This window comes from Lagenorhynchus albirostris, chromosome 18, assembly GCF_949774975.1.
Source record: "Lagenorhynchus albirostris chromosome 18, mLagAlb1.1, whole genome shotgun sequence".
Taxonomy (NCBI): domain Eukaryota; kingdom Metazoa; phylum Chordata; class Mammalia; order Artiodactyla; family Delphinidae; genus Lagenorhynchus; species Lagenorhynchus albirostris.
The window spans coordinates 10,016,810-10,033,034 of NC_083112.1; positions in this window are offsets into that span (position 1 = coordinate 10,016,810).

Genomic DNA, 16,225 nt, shown 5'->3' on the forward strand with positions numbered 1-16,225 from the left:
TTTTAAGATTCTGGTGAGTGGGTGTGGAGATCTGCTCATCTTGCAACTGTCCAAGGCAAGCCTCGTGTGTAAGTTCCCTTTTGCTATTAAACCTGCTAACCTACCAATCTGAGTGTTCTGCCTCTTTCTTCGGTCTCTTATCTCATGTGTTTTGGGAGCAGGTTTAGATTTCCCCCAGGAAGCTCCCAAGATTGCAAACCAATAGAAGATTATTCTAGATTATCTCAGTGGTGCCCATCCAATCATGTGAACCCTTAATAAGTATCAATAGAAGAGGAAGGCACAAGAGTTAGTCAAAGAGATACAGCAGAAGAGGAAGGCAGGAGCAATGAGGCAGAAGGACATGGAGACCTTGACAAGAACTCAGCTGCCATTGCTGGCTTTGAAGGGTGTCATGTGCCAGGGAAAGTGAGCAGCCTTGGGAACAATCCCCAGCTGACAGTCAACAAGGAACCGGGTACCTGAGGCATACAACTGCAAGGAACTAGATTATGCCAACAACCTGAATGAACCTGAAAGTGGATTCATCTCTAGAACTTGCAAAAAGGAATCCACCCAGCAAACACCTTCATCTTGGCCTTATGAAACCAGGAGCAGAGAACTACCTGAACTATGATGTGACCAGATTTCTGATCTATAGAACTATAACATAATAAACAAGTGTTGTCTTACGCTGCACCATTTGTGTTAGCTATGGAAAACTAATACAGGCAGTTATAATTGTAGAACATTCTTTCAATGCCATAGTACAATTTTTTACCCATTTAATATTTAGCAATATATATTACAAATTATAATCTTAGTTTCTCAACATTCATAAATTAGGGATATGACAAGAGGAAAAATACACAAAAAATCAGCAATGTAATAGGAAAAAGAAAGAAAACAATTTTGCTTTTTGAAAATTACCATAAATAAAATGAAAAGGCAAGCCACATATTGGGAGACAATACGCACAATATATACCTAACAAAAGACTATATCCACCATATATAAAGAATTCTAACAATTCAATAACATAAAGCAGCCCAATTAAAAATGGGCAAAATATTTGAATGGACCACAAGTGAAGATATATGAATGGTCAACAAGCACATGAAAAAACGCTTAATATCATTAGTCATCAGGCAAATAAAAATTAAAACCACAATGAAATACCACTCATTCAAATGTACACTCAATCAAATGACTAAAAACAAACAAATAAATAAATAAATGAATAAGATACCAGATGTTGGCAAAGATGGGAGCACTCATACATTGCTGATGGAAATGTAAAATGGTACAACAACTTTGGAAAACTATTTAGCTATTTCTTATAAAGTTGAATATACCCTTAACCGTATAACCCAGCAATTCCACTCAGATATTTACTCAAGAAAAATGAGATATATGGATATACCACATCAGGTATATCCATATACCTGAATGTTAATAACATCTTTATCCATATTAGTAAAAATTGGAAACCCAAATGTCCATCAAGACGTGAGTGAATAAATTGTGGTATATCTATACAATGGAACATTTCTCAGCTATTAAAAAATAAACTACTGAAACATGGAGCAACACAGATAAATCTCCAAGTTTTATGCTAAATGGAAAAAGCCAGACACAAAAGGTCACATGCTGTCTGATTCCATTTATATGAACCTCCAGGAAAGACAAATTCATAGTGATTGAAAGTAGGTCAGTGTTCTTAGGACCGAGGGTGGGGAATAAGAATAGAATGAGAAGGATCACAAGAGAACCCTTGGCAGTACTTTGTATCTTCATTGTGTGATGTTTACACAGATATTTACGTTTGTCAACACAGATTAACCTGTAAACATTTTATGGTATATAAATTATGCCTCAATATAATTGATTTTTTAAAAGAAAAAGAATGGGAACCAAAATAATAATAATAATAATGACCACTGATTTGGTCTTGAATAGAATCCAAAGCTTGACCTCCAATGCAAATTAAAAATCTGACCATAACTTCAAGATAGGTATTCTGCTGGGTTCTATCCAGGTGCAGCACTGGGAGACTGAGGTAATACACTGGAAAGCTTTTCTTTGCTTCTCTACCAAAAATTAGGCTCTGTTTTAAATCCTCATCCTCCCTTTAAGCTTTTTCAGGTCAACCCCTCCAAACCCTAGGGACCATGGGGATTTGGTCATGTGCACCTAAGTGCTGACTGTGGATGAGGAAAAGGCAGACTGGAGAAAGGGTTCCCCAGGATTTCAGTTCAACCCCTTACTGCTGTTTGCTGCTAAGGTCCTGCTGCTGACATGCCCAGAATCTATCGAATAAAAATGCATCTGGGCACAAGGACCACAGGGCTGGGTCTGGAATGCTTCCCAGCTGGTTTCGGGCCATACATATAAGGTGTTTTCTGGCCATACACACTAGATCTATAATGAGTCATCAACTTGGAAATACATGTTCTGTTTCAAATCTTGTCTTGAAGCATTTGGCATCATTTCTTTTTCCTTTGGACTTCTTGTGCTCAGTGTGAGAGTGAATGAATTTGGCTTTGCTAATAACAGAGTTAGCCATTTCAGCAGTATTAGAAGTACCTTTTCATCCTTCAGTGTCAATTCTAACATCATCTCCTTAGGGAGGGCTTCCCTGATTACTTTAGTTAAAGCAGACATCTCTCACCTCACACTCTTGTGTCACACTCAGTCACATTGCCCTCCATGATTGTCTTCACTGTGTTCATCAATACCTGAAATTATCCTGGTGCTTATTTATTGTCTGTCTCCTCCTGCTAGGATGACATCCCATGAAAAAGGGGATGTAGTTTGCCTGTTCACTGTTTCCTGAAAACAGTGCTCAGCTCAGAGCAAGTACTTGATGAATAGTTTGGAATGAATTCAACAATGCAATAAAGGAAGAAATTAAAAAAAAAAAACAGTTATGTGGAATCTACATTGGAATTCTTTCAAACATCTCTATCTATACTTTTCATCAGTAAATATTGTTGAAAATATAAAATTAGTTTCCAAGTTATTTATCATCTACTGATGAGAGATCTATAAACAAAGGTTGCCAAAATGCAAATTGCTTTTTTGAAAAAGACGTTAATTCCCTTAAAAAGATCTTTTAAATTCTTAAAGTAAAACTAAAGTTTGGTCTCAGTGGACATATTTAACATTATTTAGCTATTAAGCAGATATACATATTTGCTTCATGTAGGCATCAAAGAACTTCAGTTGATTTTTTGCTCTTTTCATTGTTCAGAGGTTCCTATTTCAAAACTGTAAATAAAAGTTAACTGAAAATATGGAAATGTTCAGCATAAATTCACCTAGTGAATAAAATTGCAATAAAGAGAGGAAAAGGTGTGTAAGCAAAGTAGGCAACATTCTGTTTTTCTTTGATTTATTGCTGAAGGAAAAGAAAAAAGTAATGATGATTCAACACTTCCAAAAACCTTTATCATTCTACACTATTCAAAGAAAAAAAAATTGTAGTAGAAAAATGCAGCCTGTAGAAAAATATAAAAACAGGACTCTTCATCAGCTGAAAAAAAGAAGTCTGAATAGAGAGTACCCTGGGAGCATTTATTTTGAATAGAGTTTTGTTTCTCCTCTTAGGCCCATGGGTTTGATAAATTAACTTAAATTTGGGTTTCATTGTCTTTGGCCCCTTTGACATCACAAAAACTCATTTTTCTACTTGGATTGGTTGTGTAGTGGGTTGAATTGCATCTCCCCAAAACACCTGTGCATGTGACCTTATTTGGAAATAGGGTATTTATCTATTTATTGAATAAAAGTTTCTTTAAGTTCCGTAGTGCTTTACAATTTTCAAAAGTTTCACACATTTGATTTATATAATCCCATATTAACCCTTTTTCCCTCCTACCCCTATATTGCCCCTCTCCCCTTCCCTCTCCCCACTGGTAATCACTAGTTTGTTCTCCATATCTGTGAGTCTGCTTCTTTTTTGTTTTATTCACTAGTTTGTTGTATTTTTAAGATTCCACATATACACGATATCATACAGTGTTTGTCTTTCTATGTGTGACCTATTTCACTTAGCTTAATGCCCTCCAGGTCCATCTATGTTGCTACAAGTGGCAAAGGAAATAGGGTCTATACAGATAAAATTAAGTTAAAAATCTCCAGATGAGATGATCCTGGATTTTCGGTGAGCCCTAAGTCCAGTGATTTGTGTTCTTATGAGAAAAGGAAGAGGGAGATTGGAGACATACAGACAGAGGAGAAAAAAACAGAGGGAAAGACAGAGGCTGAGATTAGAATGATGCATCTAAACCCAAGGAATGCTAATGATTGCCAGCAACTAGAAGAAGAGAAGCTAGGGAGAGGCATGTGGTAAATTCTCCCTCTGAGGCTCCAGAAAGAACCGACACTGCCGACAACTTGATTTCAGACTTCTGGCCTCCAGAACTGTGGAAGCATACATTTCTGTTGTTTTAGGCCACCAAGTTTGTGGTAATTTGTTATGGCAGCCCCAGGAAACAAACACAATTGTATACGGCATACCTCGTTTTATTACACTTTGCAGGAACTGTGTTTTTTACAAATTGAAGGTTCGTGGCAACGCTACCTCGAGCAAGTCTGTCCGTGCCATTTTTCCAACAGCATTTGCTCACTTCATGTCTCTGTGTTACATTTTGGTAATTCTCATAATATTTCAAATCCTCCACCAACAAAAAGATTATGACTCACTGAAGGCTCAGATGCTGGCTAGCATTTTTTTAGCAATAAATTATTTTAAAATTAAGATATGTACATTTTTTTTTTTTTAGACATAATGCTATTGCACACTTAATAGACTACAGTATAGTGTAAACATAACTTTTTATTTTGGGAAACCCCAAAATTCGTGACTCACTTTATTGCTATATTGGCTTTATTTCAGTGAAACCCAACCTGCAAGATCTCCAAGGTATGTCTGTTATGTTTTAAACAAACTTTCTTTTTCTGTGTCTAAAAGTTTGCAGAGCAAGGCATCTGGTTACTTTGCAGACCACTGTGGAGTACTATAATCTGTATCTCTGGGAATTAGCCTTTGAATGGTCTTTACTGAAAGCTTCTGTAGGCTCTGCTACATTCGAGAATTTACTTTGGGGAACAACAGTGACAACTTGAAGACTCAGGAAAAAGAATCTCAGCCACCTGGGGGCCAATTGAAAACTCTACTTTCTCATTTAATAACACTTAACATTCTTGGGGGACAAAAATCATTTAGTAACTACTTCCCTAGGAGGTAAAAGCAAATTTTCTTTGAAATGCTTACTTGGCATAGCTGTTCTTTATCCAGTGGTTCTATAATATTTTGATTTTAATGTGTCATATGAAAAATGTACTTCAAATTACTAATAAAATAAGTAAAAGTAGAGGGGGGGCGAGGATGAGAGTCTGCATTCTTCAGTGTTTACAACATTCACTAAGGGCTTGGGCTATAATATTAAATTTATGATAGACAAGATAAAAATTTAGGAGCAATTCTATTTATTTAAAATGCACTTGAGGGACTTCCCTGGTGGCACAGTGGATAAGACTATGTGATCCCAATGCAGGGGGCCTGGGTTCAGGGAACTAGATCCCACACTCATGCCGCAACTAAGAGTTCGCATGCCGCAACTAAGGAGCAGGCGAGCCGCAACTAAGGAGCCCTCGAGCCTCAAGTAAGGAGCCTGCCTGCTGCAACTAAAGTAGCCCATGTGCCACAACTAAGGAGCCCACCGGCCGCAACTAAGGAGCACGTGCTGCAGCTAAGGAGCCTGCCTGCCACAACTAAGACCCAGCACTACCAAATAAATAAATAAATATTAAAAAAATAAATAAACAAAATGCACTTGAACTTTGAGAGCTCAGTAAATAGCTTTACTATTACTCAGTCATTTAAATAAGAAATTTTAGAAATATTTTGACAACTCTTCTCTGTACCCCCAAATCCCATCTAAGTATCTTCTAAATACCTGTCCTTAGTTGCACTGTCTTAGAAAAGGCTCATGTCATCCCATGACTAGACGTTCACAGTATGTTTTTAACAGTTCTCCCAGCTTCATTGTCTATTCCAATCCACCATCCACACTGTTTCTAGGCTTATATTTTTTTCTATAACAAGTCACATGTTGTGAATTCAAGTTCCTCAGCATGATACAAAAGAACTTTTCTTATCTGGCACTGGTCTATGAGTGTACACAGAAGTATTAATTCTATGTAGATAGAAGAATAATTCATAAGTCTCTTAATTGAGATATAGGCTAGTGTTTCTCAAACTTTAATGTGTATAAAAATCATCTAGGATCTTATTAAAATGCAGACCAGGATGATGAGTGGGGCCTGAGAGTCTGTGTTCTCATAAAGCTCTTAGGTATTGCAGATGTTTCTAATTCAGGTACCACCCTTTGAGTGGCAAGGATAGAGTGAAGCCTTAAGCTAAGTGTCTAACATAAACACTTCTCTCTCTCAATATAAGTGTGGGTCCTCTTCCATTTCCTTTTTGGTTCCCTGTCAGCTTCTTCTATGAAAGCCCATGTAAGAGAGTAAAGTCCTTGAAGACAAGGACCATGACGCCTTCCTCCTTGGGTCTCTCCTCCAGGGTCTAGTGCAGCACCTGACACTTAGCAGTCATTCCACAGGCTGTCTACAACTGTAACAACAGTTTATAGGTTAATTTATCACAAGAGCTTCATAGCCATAGTGCTAAGGGGCCGCAGCAGGAGCTCGCAAAAGGGGGACTGTTTTTTCCAGCTTCCATTCGAGTTAGGTGTGTGTACGCCACTGAGTCCAGCAAATGGGATGTGCCATATGCTGCTTCTGGTCCTGGCCCACAGGAACCTTCCACATGTGGTCCTGCACATTCTTCTCCTCTCCATGGGCTTGATGAAGACAAGTATGGAGGCTGTGGATGCCAGCTGGTGAAGATAGCAGAGACAAAAGAGAGAAGGAGCCTGTGACCCTGTATTACTGACTGCAAGAGAGCCACTTGCTGTTCAGGATCACTCATTTTTGATCTTTCATAAGTGAAAAATAAAAGTCCATCTTTCTTGCATCATTATAGATTTTGGGGTCTGTTTTTACAGTAGATTGCGTATCCTACTTAAAGCAGCTGGAATTTTGTAACTTGGCAGAATGATACCATGACATTAGTGTAAGATCAATGTTGTTTTTGAACTGGTTATGGTTTTCAGTTTTGGATGGAGGGATGTTTGTAAATATAAGTTCCTGTTAAATTAGCTTTCTTTTTATTTATATACCCATGTTCAAAGGTGGCTGAACCAGGCTAATTGTATACCATAAAAACCATGTTCTGATTTGAATAGTTGCTGTTTTATTTAGAATTTTTTAAAACCTCCTTTATTTAGAATGTATCTAGTTTTACCAGTGAAATGCAACATAGAAATTGCAGGTCTAATGTTTTTCTTACAATAATTAGTAGCAAAATCATGAGTAAGTTTGAAATACTAATGGTTCCTAGGGAAATATCTAAAATACAGATGTTTTCAAACCCATAACCCATGAATAAACAGAACTGCTTTTTGAAACTATATTTCTAATGATTAATATTCAAAAGCACCATAGGAAAGGACATGATAATTCAAAATTACCTCTGTGGGTAAATAGTTCCTATAAAATGTAATCATTCCTCCAACTTAAGAGGTAGGAAGGATGAGGAATTTAGCAGAGTATTTGAATTAAAAATATCAGAGACATAAAAAAGTATAAGGAATATAAGGAAAATCAATGGGGTTCTGTTAGAAGTTATTACTGATCCTTGCACTTTTACTTATACAATCACATTTATAATAAAAGCCTTTTATAATTATTGGCTGTAATATATATCATCCAACTCACAGAATAAATGAAACTGAAGGGATTTCTGAGCCTTTTCATTCAGAAATGAAAAAGAAAATTGATTTCCATATTACAGATTATTGTGGAAATAAATTACTAAATGGTCAGATGTGCTTTGCTTTACATCTCTGAGTATCATTTGTGGACACATTATTTATAGAAAACGTGATTAGTCTTCAAATGTGAAAAATATAGATAAATGTGTTATATTACACGTTTTTGTAAACCAAGCAGGCAAAACTCCATTAACCTGTTAAACCAGAGTGATAGCCTTTCAGATAATAGTTACCAGCTGCTGGGATCCCTGATGCTAGGAGGCAGAGGATGTTTGCATCAGTGACCATCAAACGAGCTCCTCGCTTCTCTTGGTCAATTGTTTCCGTTTCTGTCTGCACCAGAGTTTTCCCTCCAGGATCAAGCAGGGGAGAATAAACCAGATACTGCATGATTTGAATTTTGAGTTTGTTGCTTCTCTTTCTGAGGTTTGAATGTTACAAGGTCTAAGCAGAGTTCGCAAGCCAAGGAGGCAGGCTGAATCTGGCCTGCAGATAAGTTCTGTTGGCCCTGACAGTGTCCTTGTTTTTCTCAGGAGATTGATTGTACAAAAAAAATGTGGACTGTGGCTTCTTTCAAAACACATGAAATTCTATGACCAGTGGTCCAGGATCCTGCTTGTGGGTGATCGAGTGAAGCTGAGGGGCTGCCACCCCTTTTTGGTGGGAAGAAACTTACGGCATTCTCTTCCTGTTTTATTCTCCCAAGCTGAGATCATGCATTTATTTGCCTGTCCAGCCCGTGCTGGCATTTCTGTTTGTAACTCCTGTGAAGAGGAATGCAGAAGATATATGGAAATGAGAAAAAATAATCAAACAGTATGGGTTACTGAGCTGCTGTGATTATAGAAAAAGCATAATAATGTTGCTGAAAATATTATCTAGTTTATAAAAATATAATAATTTCTGAGAGAAAAAAGCAAACTATATTTTCAAAAACAATGTTTCAATGAACTGATCTAAAACTATCATGATAGACTGCCACCCATCCTAGACCATTGTCTCTGTGTCCCATTTGCTAAAACCAGCATTCACTGGTGTTGCCATTCCACTTTGTAGAAACATGTCAACTGGGAATTCTTCCTTTTGGTAAAAGTACAGATACGAGTGCAAAAGTAAAAAGAGTGTTAGGGCTTGCAGGGCCCTTAGGAGTTATGTAGCCCAGCCTTTCATTTTTGTGCTTGAGTCCATTCAGGCCTAGAGAAAGTGACTTAATCAAAGTCAAAAAAGAAGCCAGAATGAAGCCGGGCCAGGGTGGAGCTATGCCCTGACACTCAGCAGAGAGCTTTCCATCACCGAGGATATCCCTGGGAAAACTGCTCAGGGTTTTAGAATCTAGACACACTTCCCCTCCTGTCATCTTCCCAGTGCATTTATATCATAATTTCTAGTTAGATAAGTATGTGGTGTTTATATTATTTTGAATCTGTGTTATGCACAGTTGAGCCACATGATAAAACGTTATAACGTTTCCTTTCTTAGATACTACATATGCCTTTTATATAATTTTTATGTTTACTGCTCTTGCTAATTGTTTTCTCATTGGTTAGTTTTTAATGTATTAATACATCCTGCTAATTTCCCCATATTCTCTTGCATATGTATAAATCTCATCTCAGGATGCGTGAGCACATTAGATACTAATTTCATCTTCAGGAGGTAGTTATCCTCCTACTCCAGCCTGAATAGGTCGTTTGCCAAGCTTGCTCTATCACTGTTGCCTGCAATGCCCTCTTGCTCTCTTCCACTGTGGGATCTCCTCATTACTAGATCTCTCTCTCAGAGTCCACAGATTAGTCATTTTTAAAACATCAAGATGAAATAATATCAGTGACAAGTGCCTCAGAACCTCAAAGAAATAAAGGCATTCTTCTTTTTACACTGGATATTTAATCACATTTTGTGTTTTTAAAGTTGTAATTGGTTTTTTATGCCATTTTATGTAAAATAAATCCTCCCTTTCAACATCTATTAGTGACTATTTTTTCTTTTTTTTTGCGGTACGCGGGCCTCTCACTGTTGTGGCCGCTCCCATTGCGGAGCACAGGCTCCGGACGCGCAGGCGCAGCGGGCATGGCTCACGGGCCCAGCGGCTCCGCAGCATGTGGGATCTTCCCGGACCGGGGCACGAACCCGTGTCCCCTGCATCGGCAGGCAGACTCTCAACCACTGCGCCACCAGGGAAGCCCTATTAGTGACTATTTTTAGTTTTAATATATTACCTTTCAAGAAGGTAGCAAGGGCAACTGAAGACATGTTAAATATATATCACAGTTAAATCATGCAGAAGAAAGTGCTTTTTCCCTTTTGAAATTACAGCTTCATATGTAAAAGGTTGAGTAAAATGGGTGACAGATTTGTAATGTGCTCAAGTGGAACAATTTATATTTTATGATTTCTAAGACCAAAGAGATGAAATCCACAATATTCAAATATGGGCTTAAATACTTGTAACTAGCAATCCCAAACAGAATCTTAGCCAAGACTTTTGCAAAACTGACAAGCTGATTCTATCATTTATATGAAAATGCAGAGCACAAAGACTGGCAAAGGCAGCCTGGAATAAGAAGATAAAAAGTCAGACTACCAGAAATCAAGACCTGTCATAAAGCTACAGTAATCAGGATAGTGTGGTATCTGTGCCTGTATAGACAAATAGACCAATGGAACAGAATAGGGAGTTCAGAAACAAATCCACACATATATGTCACCTGGCTTATGACAAGTTTACCCTTCAGTGTAATGGAGAAAGTTCTTTTCAAAAAATAGTGTTGGCATAATTGGATATTCACATGGGGAAAAAAAGGACCTTGACTCTTATGTCGTAGATCACAGAAAAAAAATCAATTCCAGTGGATTTAAAATCTAAATATGAGAATAAAGCAATAAAGTTTTAAAAAGCCCACAGGATAACATCTTCATGACTTTGGAGTAGGCAAACATCTTTTAAAAACAGTATGCACTAAACTACAGTGAAATTAAAAACTTCTGTTCATCAGAAGAAACCTTTAAGAGAGTTTAAAACCAAGTCACGCATAGAAAAAAAGATATTTACAATATATTCGTTTGAAAAGAAACAAGTCAATAAGAAAGAGACAATCTAGTAAAAAAATAGCAAAAAATCTTGAAACCACTTTACAAAAGAATATTCTGATATCCAATAGGCACGTGATAAAATGCTCAACACCGTGAATTACTCCTCTCTAAACTCACCAGAATGGCTAAAATGAAAAAGGCTTGCTGGTTGGTGAGGATGCAGAGGCACTGTAACCTTTGTGCATTGCTGGTGGGAACATAAAATGGTGCAACTGACATGAAAAACAGTACTATAGCAATTCCACTTCTGAGCATATGCCCTAAAGAATAGGAATCAGAAGCTTGAACAGATATTTGCACACTAATGTTCATAGCAGCATTATTCACAGAAGCCAAAAGATGAAAAGAACCCAAATGTCTATTGATGGATAAGTGCATAAACAAATTATGGTATATACCTACAATGGAATATTATTCAGCCTTGAAAGAAATGAAATTCTGATACATGTTACATCATTGATGAAATTTAAAGGCATTAGAGTAAGTAAAAGAAACCAGACACAAAAAGATAAATATTATATGGTTCCACTTATAAAGGTACCTAGACTAGTCAAATTTATAGAAAACAGAATGCTGGTTGCCAGAGCCTGGGGATTACCAGCACCGGGAGTTACTTTTAATAGGTGCAGAGTTCCAGTTTGGGATGATGAAAAAGTTCTGGAGACGGATGGTGGTGATGGTCGTACAACAACGTGAATGAATGTACTTAATGCTACTGAACTGTACACTTAAAAATAGCTCAAATGGATTTTGTGTGAACATAAGTCTCCATTCCTCTAGGATAAATATCCAAATGTTTACTTGCTTGGTTGTACACTAATTGCACGTTTAGTTTTGTAAAAACTGCCAAACTGCTTTCCAATGTGAATATACGAATTTACATTCCTACCAGCATGTAAGAGTGATTCAGTTTCTCTGTATCTCCACCAGCATTTGATGTTGTCAATATTTATTATTTCAGCCATTCTGTTAGGTCTGTAGTGATACCCCATTGTGGTTTTTTTTTTCATCTTTATTGGGGTATAATTGCTTTACAATGGTGTGTTAGTTTCTGCTTTATAACAAAATCTGTATGCAAATGTTCAGAGCAGCTTTATTCATAGTAGCTAAAACTAGAAACCACCCAGATACACTTCAGTGGGTGAATAGTCACACAAACTCTTGTATCTCCATGCCACAGAATACTACTCAGCAATTAAGATAATTGTTAACTTATGCAACAGGTTACAAGGGAGTTTTACTAAGTGAACAAAAGCCAGTGCCCAAAGGTTACATTACAGTATGCTTCTATTTATACATAATTCTTGAGATGGCAAAATTATAGAGATGGAGAACAGATTAGTGAAGGTGAATGATTGCCCAGGGTTAGGGCTGGGGTAGGGAGGATGGGGCTACACAAGGGGGGCCTTGCACTGATGGAAATGTTCTGTATCTTGGCTGTGTCCATGTCAACATCCTGGTTGTGATATCATCCTATAGTTTTGTAAGATGTTACCATCGGTGGAAGCTGGGTGAAGGGTCCTCAGAATCTTGCTGTATTATTCCTTACAACTGCATGTGAATGTAAATTTTTTTCTAAATAAAAGGTTAATTTAATAAAATATGGTATAGCTAAAAAAAGTAGCTCAAATGGTAAGTTTTATGTTACAAATATTTTACCACAATAAAGAAAGAGGTTTTTGTCAGGAAGGATATGAAATATGTAACTTTCATTCCTTGCTTACGGGTGTGTAAATTGGTCCAAATATTTTTGAAAACTCTTGTTAGTATCTATTGCGGCTGAACATATGCCTACCCTTATCACTCAGGAATTTAATTCCTAGATGCATGTGTCCAATAGAAATTAGTACATATCTCAAATATATGCACAAGAATGTTCAGCTATATTATTTTTACTAACCAAAACATGGAAACAACCCAAATGTCCATCAATAGTACAATGAATAAATAAATTAAGATATATTGATCAGGGCTGGCTACATAATTTACAGGGCCCAGCACAAAATATTTAAAAATTCAGGTGCTTTGTTAAGAAATTATTAAGAATTTCAAGATGGCAGTTTTCCTTTTATGAGAAAAATACTTCTCTGCTATGCATCAATCTCTCTGATAAATCATGGCTATTGTTTCTATTATAATTATCTTTATAAAAATTCAGTCTTGGGACTTCCTTGGCAGTCCAGTGGTTAAGACTCTGTGCTTCCACTGCAGGGGGCGTGGATTCGATCCCTGGTCAGGGGAACTTAGATCCTGCATGCCGTGAAATGCAGCCAAAAAAAAAATACAAAATAAAAAAAAATTCCATCTTTAATATCCTGGGATATTTTAACACTGTGTGTAAATTTAGTATGGAAAGCACAAACCCATTATTACCTGTTTTCTTGGAGCATAAGAGAATAAATGGATAAGAAAACAGAGAATGGATAGGAAAAAATGGTAGGATTGTTGTCCTTTGACAGCATGGGCACAGGCAGGGTCCTGCCCAGCACAGAGGCCCAGTACGGAACTGTGTGTGTGTTGGGAATTACCATCCTCAAGGGAGAAACCCTCAACCAATAGAGTATGGGACCTGGTGGATGAATGCTTCTTCCCATCTTTCCTCAATAGATGATTCAAAGAAATACTCTATTCATTCCTCAGAAAGTCCCCAGAGGGATCAAGCCCCAGTTGCCCATAGAAGTGACCTTGATAACACACCTTGCTTTGGCTTTACTTCCTCCCGTTTCGCTTTCCTCAGTCTCTCACTGCTGATCCATTTGATCATCTCCCTAATAACTTACCCGCTTTGTTTTGGGGGAGAGGGTGGATCACCCTGGGCTAAGATGCAGGGACCCAGTTTCCTTCTAGCAAGGGCCTCAACTGTCCCCTAGAGCTTCAAAGCCCTCCTCTGGATTTTCTGCATCTAACTGGCCAATGAACAGAAAAAGTGTGGGCATATGAAAAAAGAAGAAAACTCACAAGGATAGGGGCTAAGCCAAAGTTATATATATATTTTATATATATATAACTAGTCTCTCAGCCTCTTGAGACCCTGAAATTTCTTCCTCATTACTTCTCTTTAAAGAACCAAAATTAGATCCAGCCTGGAGAAGAACCTTACTCCTGATTCTGGCAAGAACCAATTACAGGTTTGCCCCAGAGACATGCACTGGGATGAACTGTCAAGGGTTAGGAGCAGAAGAGCCCAGGTAACACAGTCCTTCATCTTGAGGGTCTTTGGAAGGTTTGGTTGGTTCTTTTTAGTCCTTGGTTATAGGTACAAGATGGCAGACATCACTGTGAATATGTCTTTTCTCAATAAAATGTAACCATTAATTATTGCATGCCTTCTGTGTGACAGGTGTTTACATTACCTCCCTTAATCTTCAAATGAGCCATAAAGCAAGTTTCACTAACCCCATTTTGAGCTGAGGAACCTGAGTCATTAAGTGATTGGAGCTGTAGTTTGCTGGCTGCTGCTGTATACTCATACCTTCTTCTCTGAATACTTCTTTCATGTTCTGGCTCTCTTCTGAGCAGACATCTCTCACATCCCATATATTCAAGGGTCTGGAGTGAGATTGCCAGATAAAATACAGAATGCCAATTAGGTTTTAATTTTAGATAAACAATGAATTTTTTTTTGTATAAGTATGCCCATGCAATATTACTACAAATATTGCATGGTCATAGTTACACTAAAAAGTTATCTGGAATTCAAATTTAACTGGGCCTCCTGTATTTTTATTTGTGAAATCTGGCAAGTCAAGGTGAGCTAAGTGTCTTTCTTATGCATTGTTGTCCTCTCCACACCATTTCTGCTTCCTTAGCATTTGCAACTTTGAAACACAGGTCTTCAGACTCCACTTTCTACATGAACCCGTCCTTGTTGAAGTTGTCTGACATGCTTGTTGTCACTCACGTCAATTCATTGATTGTTTTAGCACCTGATTCACTTTCTTTCTCACAGCAATAATTTCATTATTTTTTTATGATTCCAGTATCCACATAAATAACACTTAAATACCCTTGCTTTTGATTTCTCTTACCTTCTAATTTCAAACATCTCAATTCAACAGGGTAGAAGCATAGGGATTGTGGAGAGTTTTGCAGTATTAAATAGGATGGTCAGGGAGGCCTCACTGAGGAGATGACTCCGAGCAAACGGGCTGAAGAGGGACCCAGCTCTGTTGACACTTGGACAGAAGTGGTTCAGGAAGAGGAAATCGTAAGCACAAAGGCCTTGAGGTAGAAGTCTCCCAGGGTGTTTCAAAAGTTTTTTGAGAACGGAGATTGTGTCTTATACTTGGTGGTGTTATTTTTTTTTCTTTTTTTTTTTTTTACACAGGCCTCTTACCCTTGTGGCCTCTCCCGTAGCAGAGCACAGGCTCCGGATGCACAGCTCAGCGGCCATGGCTCACGGGCCTATCCGCTCCGTGGCATGTGGGATCTTCCCGGACCAGGGCACAAACCCGTGTCCCCTGCATCGGCAGGCAGACTCTCAACCACTGCACCACCAGGGAAGCCCCGTGGTGTTATTAATTGTGCCCAATAATTTCTTGCCCACAGGAATAATTCAGTAAATATGATGATTCAAAGAATTCAATAAATTCTTGTGTCATAGGTGAATGAGAGGGGGCACCTTGATAGAAGGTTATTAAACATATTTGGAAATCAATTCCTGTCCTGTGGCAGTATTTAGGATTTTGAACAATATGTAAAATAAAAGCATAAGTTAAATAAGTAATTAAAATTACATACACCTAGAGAAGTGCATTTAAGAGGTGCAGTTTGAGTGGCCACATTTCTGTAGCTTTTCACGACCTTTAGATTCCTTTGCTTTAAATTCAGTAAGAATCTTGAGGAATGGAGGTAAGGAAAGGTAGTGAAGATTAGATATTAGTTTTAGCGGTTTATTCAATAAAGCTTCTTTTGGTGCCTGCCAAGTGAGAAAAGCCGGATATTTTCTGGTGCCAAAAACAGAGCTCCACACAGTAAATATTTTGTAAGTTTCTGTAGCACGAATGAGTGATTGAATGAACGAATGAAATGAATTTAGGAGGATGGTCTCTCTTAAGTTCCCGAATTTGACTCCTAGAGTATCAGAGCCAAATTTCCAATTTTGCTTAATAATTACTGTACTATGATAGAGGGTGAGAACAAAGAAAATGATTAAATAAAACAATGAGCCTTAACGAGTAGGTGATATCCGACTTTGCGCCCAATTCTGTCCGTACTAGGCTTCCGTAGTCTTTCCGCCCCTAACTCGTTTA